Source organism: Solanum pennellii, chromosome 5, assembly GCF_001406875.1.
Source record: "Solanum pennellii chromosome 5, SPENNV200".
Classification (NCBI taxonomy): Eukaryota; Viridiplantae; Streptophyta; class Magnoliopsida; order Solanales; family Solanaceae; genus Solanum; species Solanum pennellii.
The window spans coordinates 9,216,256-9,237,295 of NC_028641.1; the positions used below are offsets into that span (position 1 = coordinate 9,216,256).

At 28.2% G+C, this 21,040-nt stretch overlaps 2 pseudogenes; one reads left to right on the forward strand and one right to left on the reverse strand.

Moving 5' to 3' along the window:
- The first annotated feature begins 417 nt into the window (after window positions 1–417).
- LOC107018965 lies at window positions 418–1,459 on the forward strand (annotated as a pseudogene).
- Window positions 1,460–16,054: 14,595 nt separating this feature from the next.
- On the reverse strand, window positions 16,055–16,864 carry LOC107019274 (annotated as a pseudogene).
- Between the last annotated feature and the right edge of the window lie 4,176 nt (window positions 16,865–21,040).

Below are 21,040 nucleotides of genomic sequence, written 5' to 3' on the forward strand. Positions count from 1 at the left end.
AGCTACTGTTAATTTTTCATCCTTTTAATGAAGAATGACATTCTGTTTCCTTCACCATATTTGTTAGTAATACCTCAGCTTTCTTGTTTTTGAGTTATCCTATAATGTTAGAGGCTAAAAATGAGTATTTATATATATAGTACATATTACAATTGTGGTAGGTTTTGATATATCAAATCCTAATAGGCTTGGGAATCCCTTTCCTACTAATATCGGGATTAATTTTAGTTTGAGTTTATTTCATATTTAATTGAAATAAAATTATAAAATAGGTTATTCGGGATTTTAGTATTGTTATAGTGAAATTATTTTAAGATAATTTGTTCTCGAACTAACGAATCTTAAATGTGCTCCTTCTATTTTTTCTTTGAACTAGTTTAATGTTATTTTAAATTTTCTTATCAGTTTCATCTTCAGATCAATTACACCATGTCTGAAACACAAACTAATGCTAAGTGGGATAATGATGCTCATCTCAAATTTATAGAGTTATGTGAATTAGAGATTAGGAAAGGAAATAGACCAAACACTCATTTATCTAAAGATGGATGGAAAAATACGATTAAAGCATTCTATGAAAAAACGGGAAGACGTTATACAAAAATACAAATGAAAAATCATTGGGATGGCATGAAAGCTGAGTGGACTCTTTTTAAGCAATTGATGAGAGGAGATACAGGTATAGGATGGGATGCCACTAAAAATACAATTATGGCAGATGATGATTGGTGGAAGCGAAAAATTAAGGTACAGTTTTCACGTTGTTTTATATATCTTTTTATTTATTTTAAAGTTACATTTTTACTTACTTAAATTTGTTGTTTCATTTTTTGTTATAGGAGGATGTTCGATATAGAAAATTTAGGAATAAGGATCTTTCACTAATATGGTTTCGCTATGATGCATTATTTTCTGATATTGTTGCTACGGGGGAAAGAGCACGTGCCTCAAATCAATCCCAATTTTTTGAAAGTGAGGTAGATTATGACGAAGAAAGACAAAATGGTATTGATAATGATGATATGGAGCACTTCATTAATACTAATAATGAAGGGGGTGATGAAAGTGATGATCCAGAAGATATGAATTCTTCTATGTTTCCTAAACCATCAATAAAAAGACCAAATTCAACTGATGGTATTGGAACTAGTAATCAAGTGAAAAAAAGTAAGACAAAATCTACAGCTGCATCAATGAAAGAAGATATGCAATCTTTACTAGAGTTAATGTCTAACAAAAGTACTGCTACATCTCATGCGGTAGATGATCCCACCATTGATAAGTGTATGGATTTTTTGGCAAATATTCCCAATATTTTTGAAAGGGGTGAAATGTACAACTACTTTGTGAACATGTTTCTTAAAAAAGACATTCGACAAGTGTTTCTTAAGATGCCTACGGATGAAGTTCGAAGTCTTGGATGGAGTATAACTATCAGTTATACCTTAAGAAAGTGTGAAAATGTGTTGTTATTGAAAAAGTAATTTATTCTTTTATGTTTGACATTATGCTTGTACGCATGAACTTTTTTTATTATCTTGGATTTTGTTTTGGACATTATCATTGTATGGATAATTTATTTTAAGTGAAGTTTTAATTTATATAAATGTGTTTGTAATGTCGAATTTATGTAAATGTATATGTTGTGTTGAATTTACATATAGGTGTTGGTTATGTTGAATTTATGTAAATGTATATGTTGTGTTGAATTTACATATAGGTGTTTGTTATGTTGAATTTATGTAAATGTAAGCAAGTAAAAATATGTGTCATTACTTGTGAAATAATGAAACTTTTATACTTTTGATTTTTTTTTAATTGAAGATATTTTTATTTGTAGTTAAATGGAGGATTTGGACTTTACCATATCACCTCATTTAAGTGATTTGTTAGATGAAGAAGATGAAGAACTAGAACAAAGTAGGAGAGAGCAAAACGAGAAAGAATGAATGTCTCTATGCCGGATAGCAGGTAAATACATTTTAATGTATTATGAAAAATACTTATTCAAAAAACCTTGTCGTACATCAAAGCATTCCGGATATATATTTATTCAAGAGATATTACAAGGAAATGAAACTCGTTGTTATGAAAATTTTCGGTTAAAGAAGGTGGTGTTTGTTAATCTATCCAAAGATTTAGAAGAAAAATATGGACNCGGGGCTTCGTGACATGATTGCTAATGAAATTGGTAACGTTTGATGTTTGTATTATTTTCGTTTTTCCACTTTTATGTTAGTAAAGTGTTCTCTTTCATTTTGATATTTGTATTTGATTCAAACAACTTATTTTTGAAATATGAAGTATTCTTCTTATAAGTAATTTGTTGATAAAGAAGTATGTGGATGATAGACAATTACTATTCAAATTATATATTATTAAAATGTAAAATAAGTTGCACATATAACTTATATAAAAATTTATATTCCTCTTATAAATAATTTGTGATAATAAAAAAATATGTGAATGATAGACANATTTGCTATATTTTGAGTTAATATCTTAAAAAGGTCATTCAACTTTCACAACTTATCTGATAAAGTCATTAAATGTTATTTTATATCAATAAAATCACTTAACTTTAGGGTCTTTATATCAACAAAATAATTCAAATAAATTTATCAATAAAAATATGTGTCTTCAAGAAATTCTATATTTTAAAAATTAAAGTTCAATGACTTTGTTAAATAAATTGTGAAAGTTGAGTGATCTTTTAAAATATTAACTCCTATATTTTTTTAGTATTACTTGTTATATTTATTTAGTTCACATGCCTATATTTTTAGGATTGTATTGGAGCACTTGATGACACACATGTCAAAGCTAGATTGCCACAAGATCAACAAATATCTTATATTGGACGTAAAGGTTATCCGACTCAAAATATTCTTGCCGTTGTGGATTTTAATATGTGTTTTACATTTGCATGGGCTGGGTGGGAAGGAGCGGCTCATGNTTACTGATTAATTAAGCTTTATAATGGAGAATTAAAATAGTATGAAAAAATCAGTTTAATATCGTATGATCAACACCATTTCAGTGTGCTCTCGAAAAAGTATCCGCGATGTCTAAGCGTCTTTATAGTATGTAGTTGGCCCGTGAATTTACATTGTGAAGTTAATGGTTTAATTTCCTCGTTGGATATGCAGCTGAATCCTAATGTTGAATGTTAACTGGTAAGCACATAATATATAGCTCTACAGGCACTTGAGCGCGCACATGCAAGTACATTTACATTATCAAGTTGTTGATTTGATTTTCCTGTTGGATATGCAGTTTAATCCTAATGTTGAATGTTAATCGGTGCAGATTAACACAAGCGATAATGTACCGATATGATAAGTGAGGTTTTCACCAGCTGTTTCTCTCTCTACTCTCTTTCCCAATTTCATATATGTAATTTTCCTTTGCTTTGGGTAAATTGAGCACCAATACATGTACTTTAATCCCCAATTTGGGTTACTTTTGAATGGTTTCAGCGGCTATAACGAACCCATGTTCTGATGAAGGGATCTTTGATCTTAAAAATGCATTTCTATACCTTCTCTTTTTGAATGAGGAGAAATGCGTGAAAATGAGAAGTAACATGTGGGTCTGTTCTACAAAGCAATATAACACAAACGTTTTTTCAAATCCAATTATATTTAAGAACAAAAGACAAGTTCACTACTTCCATTTTTCAACACAATCTTCTTCGTATCGAATAAAATTTAAAAACAAAAAATCTATTTGTGCACTTCCCCCTTTAAAGTTTGAATACTTTTTTGATGAAATTTTCTAACTCCGTCACTAGCTATCATGATTGAATTACTGCATGTCTTTATTTATGTCGGATCATGTTCATTAAGACCACTTATAGATACATCCATAAATACAATATAACACTTGCCTTTTCCTTTTACAAAAAAATAAAAATTAGGGGTAAGAAAAAGAGAAATGAAGGGGTGATAAGATAAAAAGATCAAACCCTCACTTTTAAGATAAAATCTAAAATTATCAATTAATTAAATTATTAAAATTTTTCCGCTTGTCATGTTTGCTTGCGAAAGAAAAATGATTGCAATAATACACAACACTACTAAAAATGAAATTAGCAATGGATAAAACATCTTACAAATGAACAACTAATTTTATTTAGCGATAAATTTTTGTAATCTTTAAGAGTCACCAATAAATTAGTGATGATATTTGTAGCTAATTTTGATTATTTTTTTACAGTGTCGCGGGTTTTATTTTTTTCACAAAGCCATATACTAATGGATATATTATTTCTAGATCGAAAAATATTAGTACATGCAATGATGCTTCGTAGAGCATATATATTCTAGATTGTCATGCATTGCAATGTTATTAAAAGTAAAATAAAATATTTAAATAAGTTATTGTGTCGAGTTCGATTGTAATAGAACTATTAGTTCATGACATGTGAAATAAAATTACATGTGAATTCAAAAGAATATAAATTGAATAGCTTATATAAGTTGATACTTGATAAGTTGGTTGAAAGGAAGTATACATGGAAACCTATCTAACGGTATATTTTAAGGATCTTTGTAATTATTTCTCACTGTATTGCTCTAAATTTATAATTTTAACGATAAATTCAAATTAAAGTAAATCTTATAAATGAATTAGTATCAATTTATACATAATATCCAATGTCTTATCTGTAAAAAAAAAAAAATTATAAAAAACTTATATGGACAGCTCTAATTAATTAATTGCTTTACTTTATGTCATTTTCCTCAAATTGGGCTCGTGCAAAAAAATTTCAATGTATTATAAGTATATAATTCGTTTTTTAAAAAGAAAAGGTGTCAGCAATATTTTTCAAATAAAAACCATAGTAAAATGATAATAAGAATCACACTTCATAATAAAATATTAATATTTTTATTAAATAATATAACTTATTTAAATTGTCTTAATTAACACTAATATACCATATGATCCAATGATTACTTTTACAGAATGTCATGCATACAAATTCGAATTAAAATGTTGATTTAAACTTAATGGTTTTTTTACTCATCTAATGATAATAATTCAACAAACAATTTGAGTGAATAAATCTTATTTACTCATATGTGTTCTACTTTTTCCTAACAACAGTATCACTTTTCACATTTAAAGTAGTATAACCATGAAAAAGAAAATTAAATAATATCTTATTTCTTAAGATAATAAATATTATATTTAGTTATTTGTATAAGATGAAAATAAATGAACACAAAGAAACAGATAATCTTTTTATTTTCCTTTATTTATTTCAAAATCAACGCCGGATTATAAAATTAACAAACATAACTTGAAGTTATATTGAAATTTGAAAAACATTCAAAACCTTTTAAAACTTTTACTATATTTTTTCAAAATTTTATCCTAAATTATTAATTTTTATAAAATGGTTCCATATTAATTATATTTCACATTTTATTCTATTTTTAGGGAAAAAAACGTATTCGAATAATTAACTTAATTGCAAAATGAATAACTAAACACAAATTCAATTTATTTTTAAAAAAATAAATTGGAGTTTTTTGTAACAGTACATTAGTAGTTCTTATATGATATATAATTTATGACATTATATAATTATTTATTTTGATATATTACTCTTTTAGTGCAATTTGGTTGAATGTCTCAGGTAAATTAGGTTTGGCTTGTTTAATTGATTCGTACGTAATCCGAGAGCTTCATACGTGGAAGTCATTTTCAGAAAATGAGGAATGTAGACCATATTTAAAAAGAAATCATATATAATATATCTTTTAATTTGATCTGATCATTTAACATCTATGATATTTCACTTGAATGTGCACATGTTAGCATTTAAACTTATATAAATTTGAACAAGTAGACAAACGTGTTCTACAAGACATAATTACCTGGAGATTTTATTTGGGGATTATTTTTGCAGAAATTTCCTACGAATTGTCATGCAAAATTAAGAAATTCCTGAATTCTAGACTTTTTTGCCTGCGAAAAATATCTCCCCAGAAAATTGGTAGGTAGTTTTAGCGCAATTTTTGCAAATTTATTACCTCAGGAATTATTTAGGGAAAATTATTTGGAAGTATCATTTTCATATGTAAATTTGCAAGTTATGAAAAAAAATACTTTTAAATTTGTTTGAAAGAAAATTTTGAAATAAACATATTTGCCGATCAAGTTAGAAATAATTACTTAACAAAATTGTTCAAAAATAAATCTATATGTGGTATTTATGTTCTACGAATTTTGTTCGGCATTTATTTCTTGAGGATTTACTTGGGAATTTTTTTACTTTTAGAGTTAAATGGAGATTTTATTATTTTGAATTTGATTGGCCATTTTTTGAGAAATGCATACTCAAACTTTTTTAAATATAATTTAATAGGAAGTTCGTTTTAATCTAAGAACTTTGTTTATTTGAAAACTTTGAAGAATATTTTCATTAAAATAAATTATTTTATTTTTTATACAATCTTACCAAATGAGTTAAAATTTATGCACATAATACACTATCACAAAATTATTCTAACGAAATACAATACTTATTGTTCAAACTTTAATTAATTTAATTAAAAAAATAAAAATAAAATTGGTTGGTAAATAAATTTGATAAAAACTTATGAATATAAATGATAAAGTAGGAATTAATTTGAAATAATAATAAATTTAATGTTAGTGATAACATTAATTATTATATGAAATATAAATTATTTAAAGAGTAATGATATGAATTATAAGTTTTATTACATATAAAATAAATGGTTGATGAATATAAGTGTGAGATTTTTAACAAAATACAAATATGTGGATAAATTTTTAATTTTTATTTTGAAATTCTCAAATCATACATTTTAGAGAACTCGAAATTTCATGATATGAAATCAGCATAAAATCGTAGGCAAAATATTAATCTTATTTCATAAAATCATACCACAACATGAAATCACAAATTCAAACATTATTCTTGGAGATCTATTTGATAATGGCCCCAGCTAGTTAAAACTTACTTCACGTGAACATAGTTTAGTTCTTTAATCTTAGTTATATTAGAAAGGCCACAGTTTCAACATGTCAGTTTTTTGACATAAAGTATAAGGGTATAATTGTCTTTAGAGCATTTTATAAGATAATGAAGGAGAAGGGTTTATCGTATCTTGTAACAGTGATGTTGAGCCGTTTTGGAGAAGAGGTGAAGCCATGAATTGAGCCGTTTTGAGATGATATGAAATTGACTGAGCTATGTGGCGGACCGAAACCCGAATGATGATGAAGATGAAATAAAAAGCAGTATTCATTTTATTAAAATTTAACCGCACTACTATAGGTTTAACATGTGTCTTTTTTGCACTACAAAAAATATTTCCATTAAATGTCAAAATCCAGAAAAAAATCAAATGAACTTAAAATTGGCTCCTAGCAAGTCATTAACGAACTCGAATTGGTATTTAAATTAGTAGCCTCAAAGAGTCTTTTGTTGCGGAGAATGAATTATTTATGACCCTCCCAAAAATATGTGTTACCTCAAACTAACTTCACATACAACTTTATCAATAGAAAATCAAGTTTGGCACACAAACAAAAACAAAAACAAAATTTCCCACATCGTTACTATTATTATTTTTCAAAAAAAAATTACTTTGAATCTCGATCGAAACTTCACAATGAGGCCATCATCATCAACATTTTCTCTTGTTATTTTAATTATTTCGTTGTTGTTATCGAGGTCATATTTATCGGATGGTGCAGTTAAGTGCAAAGAAATAGCTCAACGTATTAAACCTTGCATAGATTGGATGTCAATTGGGTACAAAAGTACTGGCATTGTTCCAAAGACTTGTTGCAATGAAATGTTTAGGCTTAATGGCATGGGAGTAAACCGTGAAGCAGAATTAGCAATTTGTGAATGTTTTAAATCTGAAATGCAAGATTTGAACATCGACCATAAAGTATCTATATCAATTTCTGGACGTTGTGGAGTCCTCTTGCCCTTCCCTATCGTCCCAAACGTCAATTGTTCCGAGTAAGTTTAATTAATTATTCAATCTAATATCGTACCCCTAAAAGTTATTATAAATTATTCTTTCTATTGATATTTGATTCATCATATTGTACTTTTTTGTGACAGGATATGAGTCTTGGAATGGTTGATTTGGAGGACGTAGAGTATCATCAATCTATCGTGACGAGAACTTATTTGTTATGAAAAACTAACATGTATAGTATATAGCTTGATTTGTTTAGGATATATGATTACTAGACAATTACTATCACAAAAATCGAAACTAAATGAGAAGGATTATGATATATATTGAGCTTCACATAAACATCCAATAATTTGGCTTGAATGACTATGTATTGTTTATAAAATATCTAATAACCTTTGTGTGTATAGCTGTTTGAACATTTTATTTTCAGAATTGTCACATTGCCACTTAAGTCTAAAGATTATACGGGCCATCGGTGGCGAAGTCAGAATTTTAAATAAGGGGTTGAGAAGCAAAACACACGAACTAGTAGGAGGAGGTTCGACATCTATTATACATATTTAAAAAAATAATTTTAACCATGTATAAAATAGTAAATATTTTTCGCCAACCCCCTCAGTATGATGCCTCCGCCCCGGCGGGCCACCGACGAAGGGTGTCGAATTGAGGTTTATGAATAAAAAAAATCTACAATATCTTTTCTTTTTCAATTTTCTCCGAGTTCATTACTCTCCTGGTCAATTTACGTTACATTTTTTATTTTTCAAAAGTCAAATAATTTAATTTAGACAAAAGAAAAAAAAGTATTTTTGTCTTTCAAAAGCTTAGTTACACAGCCTACAAATTGTGCGTGTAAAGAACTATATAATGAAAAATATATCGTTAAACGTTCGTCAAAATATGGTATCTTTTAGTCTGATATACCAGATCAATTTAAGCACTTAAATGATTTTAGTCTTATATTCCTAACCTGTTAGGCAGTAGGCGAATTATGCATTCTCATGACTTATGAGCCATGCGTACGTGTAGTTACGAATAGAAAACAAACATGTTTTGTTAAGACTATGATCCTCGTTAACTCATGATTGCTTCCTTGATTCATTTTGCCTTTTTTTTTTCTGCTTTTTTTTTCCATGTGACACCATTTCGTGTTCACTTTGGATTCATTCCTTGCAACCATCTATTTCAGTTTATATGACACTATTATTATTTACAACCTTATAACAATACTTCCTATTTGGCATAATACATATATTGAACCCTAAATTTGACTTTAAATTTTAATTTTGACCTCCAACTTTTATAATGCACAAATAGGTATTTTAACTATCCAACTTTGAAATAAATAAACACATGAGACCTACATGATAAAATACACGTAGGAAACCACGTAGAACAAATAATGACATGTAGGACATGTGTTTCTATTTGTTCAACTTTATACAAGTTTAAGTGCCTATTTGTGCACATCCAAAGTTGAAGGGCAAAGTGTTATTGCATATTTTAACCATCTTCTAGAAGACCATTTCACTATAATGATTAATTTTTTTTTTTAGAAACAATTCTTTATAATATGTTAGATTATATGTTTTCTGTAACAGTATTTTGTTGTAACATTCAAAAATATAGAATAAATAGTACTGTTATAATGATGTTTGACTAAATTTATACGAGTCGTGATTGGACTAACTCTAGAAGGTGTTCATTAGGGAAGAAAGAAGATAATGAAGATACTCAAGAGAATGTTAGAGGAAAGGAAATCACAACCAAGAAAGGAACAAAGTGACTTTTTTGATTATGTATTAGAAGAACTTCAAAGTAAAGACACAATTCTCACTGAGGCAATAGCTTTGGATTTGATGTTTGTGTTGCTCTTTGCTAGCTTTGAGACAACCTCTCTAGCTATAACTTTGGCTATTAAATTTCTTCATCAACATCCAAAGGCTTTGAAAGAATTAACAGTAAGTATTATTTATTAGAGTTTTGTATCTGAACTAGTAACAAATATTTATAAAAATTAACGAGTCGACTATCACGTGGATAAAATTTTATATATAGGTAAAATAACTTGTCATGCACCATTTGGGAATATATTTGAACACTTGATTTAGTCATCTTGAAAGGAAAAATTTTACAATGGAAGATGTCCAACCAACAATAGTTGGGTCACCGTATTGTAGGTTGACCCTCCATTAATTGACACGTGGATAAATGTACATTTTTTTACCTTTTTACTATTTTTCTTACTTACCTTTCTTTTCTTTTAATTTTTATTTCTTACTTCTAATAAATATTTCTTAACTTCATTTTCTTAAATTGTTGATATATTGAATAAAAGAATTAATAAATATTTATTTTATCACAATAACTAAAAAAAAAATTTAAGACGGAGTATTTAAAATACTAATATCATGCAATATTTTTTAATAATATCAAATTAACTAAAAAATATTTAGTGTTTCAATTACTAGCACCTAAAAAAATAAATTAATTCAAATTTAGTTTTTCATTTTTTTAGATTCTGTTTTACTTTATATATTTATAGTCGTTGTTATTTTAATTCTATTTTAGTTCATATGATATTATTTAAAAAAATATTGCATGATATTAGTATTTTAAATTCTCCGTCCTAATTTTTTTTTTAGTTATTGTGATAAAAGAAATATTTATTAATTCTTTTATTCAATATATCAACAATTTAAGAAAATGAAGTTAATAAATATTTATTAGAAGTAAGAAAATAAAAAAATAAAAGAAAAGAAAGGGTAAGTAAGAGAGATGGTAAAAAGGTAAAGAAATGTACCTTTATTTATGTGTCAATTAATCAATGAAATTAATTTATTTTTTTAGGACCAACAAAATTCGTCATGAATCTACAACTTGACTCACTAAAAATTAGTTTAGAATTAATTGGAATCTCCATGTTTCCCTTTAGTATGTATTTTCTTCATTTTTGTTTCATTTTTATCATGTGTTGAAAAGGAGTGCGTATGTTCTATTCAAAATAATTTAATCTATAATGTTAGTAACTAATTTAGTTAATGAAATGATTTATAACTTAATAATGTCTACATGACTGGCATCAGACATTTTGAAGAAGAAAAAAATACTATAGACGTATAATCAAACATTGCTAATTGTGGGTTGCGACGTAGGAAGTAGGGAAACTCATCGGAAGATCGAGGGTGAGATATGGATATTGCCATTCCTAGGTAGGAGGATTTTTTTTCTCTGTAGTTTGATATTCGTATTGAAGTTGAATTTGTTCAGATTCATGTCGGACAGATCTCATTTGGAGATCTCTCTTTCTTAATAATTTAAAAAGAAACAGTTTCATCCACTAAACCACATACTTTGATGATCGTGAACAATAGTTAGTTGCCTTAGTCTTGGAACTTGTTCCCCTTCTACATCAAGGGACGCCATGCACATTCATTTTATATTTTTATCATTTAGATTCAAAAACAACCCATTCGTGCAAGCTATATATATATGTGTCAATCATCATCTTTAATTTATGATTTGATGCAATCTAGTGCATGCCGATTTCAAGTTACTTGTCACTCATTGACCTAATGATACCGTACACTACATGCATGACTTCTCCATGGGCGTAGTATATATATAAAAACTAGTAAACATGTAATATTGTAATTTAGTATTCTAGTTTATTTCATTTTATTATCTCAAAAAGATCATCAACACCATTGTTTTCAATCTTCTAATACTCTTTTATTTTTAATAAATAATAATGAAAATAATAGACAGTACTTAGAAAATCTAAAGTGAAGAGCATATATTACTTTCCTGTTTTTACTTTAGCTGTCTCTAATTATTTATCTATTTTGACAAATTAAGAATGGATAATTTATTTTTACCTATTATATCCTCGATTAATTACTTTGAAAAAGCCTAAAACATTTTTAAATCTTAAAATTTTTGATTCATCTACTTTTAACTATTAATAGGATAGAGTGATAAACTCAATATATCAATCATTGTTTTCTTAATAGTTGTATCAATTTAAAAGTGGATAAGTAATTAGGGATAAATAGAGTAAAATAAGCTCCAAGATTACTTTATTTATATCTCTTTTTGGGTTTAATAATATTACTTTCTCCGTTTCTATTTATATATCGTACTTACCAAAAACCTATATTCCTTAATATTCGTTATTTTATAAAATCAATGGATAAATGATATTAATATGTATCTAATTACTTGTTCACTTTTCCTTTTATAGTTATCCCTAATTACTTGTTCATTTTGACAATCAAGAAAAAACAATTTTTTTTTATCTATTATACCCTCAATTAAATAATTAATTATTTGAAAAATATAAAACTTTTCATCCATTTCATAATTAATAGGAGTAAATGATAGATTCACTATGTCATTAATTAATTTCTTAGTAAGTATATCACTATAAAAATAGACAAATAAATAGGAAAAAAGGGAGTACTACTATTTTTAATTTACTTTGGTTAGACTTTGAGAACATAAATTTTTCCAATATAATCAACGTAATGACTAATATGAACGGAAGAACCGAATAGCACATTATGGCTCCAAGACGATTTAGAATTAAGTAGTCAACCAAATCTTAAAGCTTCTTTTTTCAATTCATTTATTTTTTATTTTTTTACCAAGTATTTGGAATATATATTAGAATTTTGATTAAATTTAAATTGTGTGTTACAAGATTTATTTGAGAATGACACTCCTGACAAATTTTCTTCACACCCAAAATTCAAACTCTAAACCTTTAATTAACAATAAAACAGTTCCACTAGTAAACCACAATCCATACGTTGAATCCTTTTCACTTCATTTCATTGTCTAATTATATTGTTCATTTCTTGAACAACGAGTGTGCTCCAACGGGCTCTACCAACTTAGTATATTTCACTTTTTTTTTCCGAAAGCTTTCTACCAATTGTTTTTTTTATGATATAGTGTTATTCTTTTTAGTAAATAGAAATGATATACCATATAAGCTTTGAAGTTTCAAATATTTTCCTTAATGCCTACTGATGGATGGAGACCAAGATATTTTTTAAAAATCATTTTTATGTCAAGATTTTTCTTCAGTAAGACAACGTTACTCCTTGACTGAATAATTTACTTTTGGATACAATATTATGTGAAAATGTAGTTGAAACAAAAAATTTGCACGAAATTTGACTGAATTAGATTATTTGAGGTCGAATTGTGATGCCTCTATCATCATAAGAAGCAGGCTAAATTGATTTTTTTTACATTTAATTGAGTTCATATATGACTGTTTAATTTGGTATTTATACAAGTATAAAAAAAAATTGGTTGCTAAAACTTTTTGGGTTGGAATATTTATATTTAGAGATGCCTTCTCTTCCACTGATATAGTTTACTGAACATGGGTGAGCTTTATGGCTTCTAAATGGAAAGATCTAATGCTTTTAACATGTATACTTATTGTCGGTGGGACAGCTGCCGCATACGTGCAGTCACAGATAAGGGGCATAATTCTATGCAATGCAGTAGAGTGAATGGTGCTCTGGTAACATAGAGTTGAGTGAGCATTGAGACTTGTCAAAAAGGAAAACATAAGAAAAAGCTTGAACACTTTAAAGATCTTATTGACCCTATTCAAATTTATCATCACTAAATGATTTATTTTGTAAGACCTCCACACCTTCATCATCTAGGTGCTTTATTGTTGCATTTTCATGACCACATACACCTCAGTTACCTAATACAACAATACCATATTTAGTATAGTCCACAAATGGAGTTTGAGGAAGGTAAAATGTGCGCAAACCTGACCGCTATCTTCTAAGATAGAAAGGTTGTCTTCAAAAGACCCTCAGCTCAAAGAAAACAAAAACACAGCATTTAAGAAGACAATAGCAACAACAAGATAGTAAGAAAGTAGAGGCTCTAAGCCAAACCTGCAAAGCAAAAATACCAAAATCAGCGGCAGTATATGCATATGCTATTAACTATTGAGATCTTTAAAGTGTTCAAGCTTTTTCTTATGTTTTCCTTTTTGACAAGTCTCAATGCTATGTCTTTTTTCTCCACTAAAAACTACAATATACACTTTCTACACATTTTACATACTCCAAAATTATTAGATCCTGAAAGAGGTTGAATAGCAACACATATGCTTTTAAGTTAGGCATGAAATATATTCTCTGAGTAAAGAATCTCACTCAACTCTATGTTACCAGAGCACCATTCACTCCACTGCATTGCGTAGAATTATGCCCCTTATCTGTGACTGCACGTATGCGGGCAGCTGTCCCACCTACAATAAGTATACATGTTAAAAGCATTAGATCTTTCCATTTAGAAGTCATAAAGCTCACCCATTTTCAGTAAACTATATGAGCGGAAGAGAAGGCATCTCTAAATATAAATATTCCAACCCAAAAAGTTTTAGCAACCAATTTTTTTTTATATACTTGTATAAATACCAAATTAAACAGTCATATATGAACTCAATTAAATGTAAAAAAAATCAATTTAGCCTGCTTCTTATGATGATAGAGGCATCACAATTCGACCTCAAAGAATCTAATTCAGTCAAATTTCATGCAAATTTTTTGTTTCAACTACATTTTCACATAATATTGTATCCAAAAGTAAATTATTCAGTCAAGGAGTAACGTTGTCTTATTGAAGAAAAATCTTGACATAAAAATGATTTTTAAAAAATATTTTGGTCTCCATCCATCAGTAGGCATTAAGAAAAATATTTGAAACTTCAAAGCTTATATGGTATATCATTTTATTTTTCTAAGAAGAATAACACTATATCATAAAAAAAAAACAATTGGTAGAAAGCTTTCGTGAAAAAAAAGTGAAATATACTAAGTTGGTAGAGCCCGTTGGAGCACACTCGTTGTTCCTTACCTATTTAATGACAAATAGGTAGTTGGTAAATCTGAAATATTTTTCTAAAATTATTTTATGTATTAATTTTACTATTGTCTTGAGCTATAAAAATATAATAATCATGACTTTATGCAATTAGTTCTTAATAGTTTTGTTATCAGTTTTGTTATTCCTGATCTGGCCATTTGTTTCCGAATACTCTAAGCTCTAAATAATTTCGGTATCAACTTCTTTTGCTACTTGGTTATTATATTTTAACATAGTATCTAACTTATAATGATTCTATAAATAGTTGTTAACTTGTTATAACATGCTAGCTAAAAGAATGTATGACAGAGCGGCAAACACAATCATTTGAAAGTAAATACTTACCAGCGTGAGAACATTGGCTAACATATGCGTCATCCGATATGATTCTTTGAAGGATGTTTGATGACTATGGACAGCCCATGCTTAGAATATGTGTAAATAATATATAGTTACTGTTGCCAATAGAACAACCAAAGTAGCATTGATATTGTCTCTTCTTCATCCTTTATAAATGTGCTCATAGAAGCGAGAATCTGAAAGAGAGGGTCAACTATGGCAGTGACTGAGGGGGACTTGTTCTGTGATAAACAAATGACTTCAAACCTCAGGGCATCCAAAAGAGGTGAACCTGAGAAGAGCAATAAGAGTAAGCGTTTTGTTTTATTTTATCATCAATAAAGGAAATTAAAGAAATGTGCAGATAGTTAGTTGCTCACATCTGATAAATATTTTTTAAACTATGGTCAATTTGATTTGTGACAAATTATATTCCAATATTCAAAGTTAATTATTTTGATACTTTAAATTCAATGATGGATCATATGAATCTCGAACAAGTAAGAGGTGATGGTTAAAAATACAAATTATTATGTGTTAGCATTAATTAGCATTTTATTTTTTAATAACAATAAGGAATCACAAATGTGGCGGCTAACTTGTTGCCAGCATAAAGCTGAACTCAAGAATAGCTCCAAAAAGAGTAGAGAAAGTAAATAAATTAAAAAGTTAGCAAATAAAATAAAACTAAAGCAAATGAACAAAATTCATGCAATTAAAAAAAATATATTATATGAGCAAACTGTCTTAGCTACATCTTGGACAAAAAATCAAACCAAAAAAAAAAACTAATTCCAATTAGCTATATTAATTACTTGAATCCTTCAATAATAACATAATTGTCACATGCACACATCCATGTTGAACCCTTAACATAGTTGCACAAGCACAACATTACGTATTGAATGATCTGACACGAGTACTAATTATAATATCTGAGTACATAAAATAATATCTGATCGTCATCTTCATAATTGGCTAGCTGCCCGTTATTATTATCGTTATTATCAACTATCATCATAGCAACTGAATTGTCTGTTTGACCGAGTAGACTACTCAGAGATCTAGCTTTCACCATTCCAAGCTTCTTCACCTTCTTCTTCTTCGTCTTTTTCTTGTCATCTTCATCGTCATTATCATCATTAACATCATAATATTCATGATCATTTGGCAACGCGTATGATTCATTATCTTTTTCTTCTCCTTTCTTCTTCTTTTTCTTATTATTCATCGAGTTTCGAACTGTAGTACTATTCATGCTTCTAAGTCTTCCTTTACCCAAATGATGTTCACACAATGAATATCCCACAAGGGTTTGTTGACAACATCTCCATCCTCTTCCATTAACACGACTACACCTTGATCCCTCTAATATAACACTACCTCTTTTTGTTCTTTTTGTTTACGTGCTCAACTTTATGATCACTGTTAATTCGTTGATAATGTTCCTCGTGTTCTTGCTCATCCTCGTTACCATTTTCTTGTGGACATTTCTTGTTTGTCTTCGATTTCATTGTGTTAATATTACTTGTGTCGTGGTGATGGTGATGGTGATAGTTGTCTCTTGATCTCTTTTTCAATGGAATTACCTTATGATCTTCTTCACACCATCTACCATCTATTATATATGTGCATGTAAACGTTCAATATCATAGCATATATGATAAAAAAAGAATGATAAAATTAAAAATATACTACATATGAATCTCATTTTTGTTTACGCTGCTAGACTCTCCAAAAATATTGTTACATTTTCTTCAAAAAATTACGATCTCAAATCATTTATAAATGACTCTTTTTAGTAAAAGCCCGAATATCTTAACATCTTAGTAGTACTTTTGGCTCAATTTGTGGGGGAAACGTATGAATCAAACAGCTTCTTAAAAGGCAATTCAATTTTATAATCATCTTTTTAGTTCGAGAAATACACAATAAAAAAGATTACTATTCAGAGTAATTTCTTAATTCGAAAAATATACAATAAAAAAGAATATTATTCAAAGTAATTTCTCACTTACCTTGTCAATATCTAAATGTTACTTGTCAAAATATAATTAAGGCCTATAATTAATTGTATGTGCATGTTACTTATCAAAATATAATTAATTATCCAATTCAACAATCAATAATTAATTAGTACTTGTACAATTCAAAAATAAATATCTTATATTAACAGACAATAAACAATATCTTAATATTGGCATCTAATTCTAAGTCATGTGCAACTAACTAGACATTCAAACAGAGTGAATCAAGATTTAGGTAATAACAGAATCCTTGTTACTTGCAATCTCTATGTAGTTCGAATTTTTCAAAAAAAAATAATTATATTCATGTGTCAAACTTTTTATAAATACATTATTCTTAGAATATTCAATGTAAAAGTGTCAAAACTTTTAAAGAATTTGAACTATATAAAATTTTAACACAACAACTCAAAATGAAAGGATAAAGGTATCACCATCAAAGTCTCATTTTATGTGACGATCAATTTAATATGATTGCATCACTTCCATACCATCTATCTAAATATTATATATATTCATCAAAATAATAATACGCAGTACAACAACATGCCTTATTCCCGTGGTCCTATCTTTGCAGATGATAAAAACGTTATTTTCAATAAATCTTTAACTTAAATATAAAATATCGTAAAATAAAATGGAACAACCATCCAGACAAGATTTACAGCTACAAGCCTTGGATAGATTCAAGAACAGTAATAACATAGAAATACATGAGCTTTAAGGAATAAATTAAACTTAATGTAACATATATCACTCTATGTTTTGATCATGGAATAGATGAAATAAATAAATAAAAACATATTTTTTTAAAACTATAATATTTCACTAGAAAAGTCCTTATATGATTCATCTTTCGAAACCATATTATCACATCCTAAGTATGTTATGACGATTAGAATTCTTTGTAAATATGCATAAAATTTATAGCGATATTAATCCAATAATAATTAATTAATGTCAGTAAAAATCTTAACATTTTTTGTCAATATACATATTTATTACCGTTAAAAGTTATTTTTATTAGTGTGTACATATTCTTACCCTTACGTCGATGAAAATACTACTCCCTCCGTCCCCTTTTACTTGTCCACTTTTGAATTCACACACCTATTAAGAGAATAATTAATGGCGTAGTGAGTTTACCATTTTAACCTAATAATTATGAAGTGGATGAAAAGTTCTACATTTTTCAAAGTAATAAGTCATTTAATTGAGAATATAATAGGTAAAAAATATTGTCCTTTCTTGATTTGTTAAAATGATCAAGTAATTAGGAACTATAAAAGGAAAAGTAGACAAGTTAAAAGAGACGGAAAAAATATTTTCAAAAAGATCCTCGAATCAAATAAATTATTTACTTAGTGAAGGATATTTAATAATGAATTGATTATTATACTGTAATTAATAATAAATGAATTATTATGTAGTAATTAATAATGAATTTATCATACGAGAACTATTTATTTTAATAATGGATATTTTTTCAATTTAAATAATTTAAACTAATATCTCTTTAGAGCAACGCTTAGATTGCCAAACGTCATCTCAATTATTTTATTTTATTTTTATCTTTTATTCTTCTTTATTTGATGGACCATACACTCGAAAAGATAAAATAAAAAAAAAGAAAAATGACACTAAAAGTTATAGCGAGATGATAAATGTTTATTTGTCCTTAATAAAGTATTTGTGTTTGAATCATGCATATGTAATCGTTTTAATGTTATTGCTTTTGCCGCGTATTTGATTTTCTCGTCACAATTATAAATTAATCAGTCCATTATAAAATAAAAATAAAAATAAAAATCTAATTTTAAAGTCGTGTAATTTATTACCTATGATTAAATTGAGGGTTAACATAAACTCGATATATTTATGTTATGTATATTGATAATATATTATTTTCTTAAATATTCTCAATATAGTTTAATATTTGTATATAATACGGTTTAAAATTTATCAATCTTAAATCTTAAATCTACATTTAATTATTGTAACTATCATCGAGTTTTACTTGTAATATGTTACAAGCAATTTGATTGTGAAAATTGGATGTGCTTAGTGTGTTACAATTATGAATTTCCCTAGTGGACGTTCATTCTGATTTTTGGATTTCACTATGGATGACTTCTTATCTACTATAGAATTGCACAATGGAATCCTATTGTTGACTTAAGCCCGTTGTCCATTGATAGACTATTTTTATTTCGAAAATAATGAAGTTGTTTTCGGTAAATGCGCTCTGTTCAAATAACTAAACAACTATTTATGCATCATTCAAATATTCAAATATCATTCAATCAAGTTTAAAAACTCAAACATGATTTTTAAAAAAGGACAGTTTGATGCACTAAAGCTCTCGCTATGTGCAGAATCCGGAGAAGGACCCTGATCACAAAGGTCTATTCTATCATTGAATTATGTCTAACATCAAGAACTACCCTTGTTCACAAATAATATATCATAATATTTGAAAGATCAATTTCCAATTAGGATTAAAACACATGTTTTTCTCATTTTTTTGGAAATTAATTTGGAATAACCCTTTGGGAAAATGTCACGACCCAAAACGGGTCGCGAGTGGCACCCACACTTATCCTACTATGTGAGCGAACCAACCAATCTAACCCCAACATTTCAAACATAATAAAACAGAATATAATGCGGAAGACTTAAAACTCATTAATGAAAATCGATTAAGTAACTTATAAAAACTCAATACTTATCATCCCCAAAATCTGGAAGTCATCACCACAAGAATATCTATCCTCAAATTACTAAATCTAAGAATATCTAGGAAGCTAAAATAAATAAAACAGCTAGTCCATGCCGGAACTTCGAGGCATCAAGACATGAAGAAGAAGATCCAGTCCAAGCTAGAAGCATTAGCTCACCCTGAGATTTGATGTGATGAAGACTGGCTAGAGTTGCGGTTGAGTTGCAGACGATGGCACGTTTGCTGCACTCCACGATTAACAAAGGAAACAAATACAAGTAGGGGTCAGTACAGGGCACAAGTACTGAGTAGGTATCATCGGCCAACTCAAAATAGAAAGCAATATATATCGAATAATACATAAAATCAACTAATATTCTTAACAGATGATAGCAACAAGTATAAGAATCATTTACAACATCACCAAACACATCTATGAGGACTCAAGCCTCCACACCATACTCTTTTGGGAAATAGGTTCTTTATATTGAGTATATTAACATATTTCAAGATTCATTCTCTCTACAATCCTGGTGTCGGAACGTGACACTCCGATCCATCTACTATCCTGGTGTCGGAACGTGACACCCGATCCATTACTCTAAATCTTTTAGTTCATCAAGCCCTCTTTTATACCAAGGCATCATCATTAACAAAAAGATTTTAAGGTTTAAGATTCAACAGCCTCATCATGCTAATTCATCACAATTATATAATTTCATCATGCATGCACACAATTAAGCATATAGGAGACTTTACAATACTACCCAATACATATCATTCGCTATTAAGAGTTTACTATGAAATAGCATAAACCATAACCTACCTCCACCGAAGAATTGTGATCAAGCAAGCTACTTCTCAAAACCTCTGCTTTCCTCTTCGCTTCTCTCTGTTTCTCGCTCGTTCTCCCTCTCTTTCTGTCTTTTTTTTTTCTTTCTATTTTTCTTATTCAAACCCTATTTCTTTTACCCTAATTTCCATATAATTAAGTATAAAAGATGATAAAAATAACCCACTATTTATTCCAAGGTTATCTCCTTTAACCCCCAAGTAATTGAATTATTAAC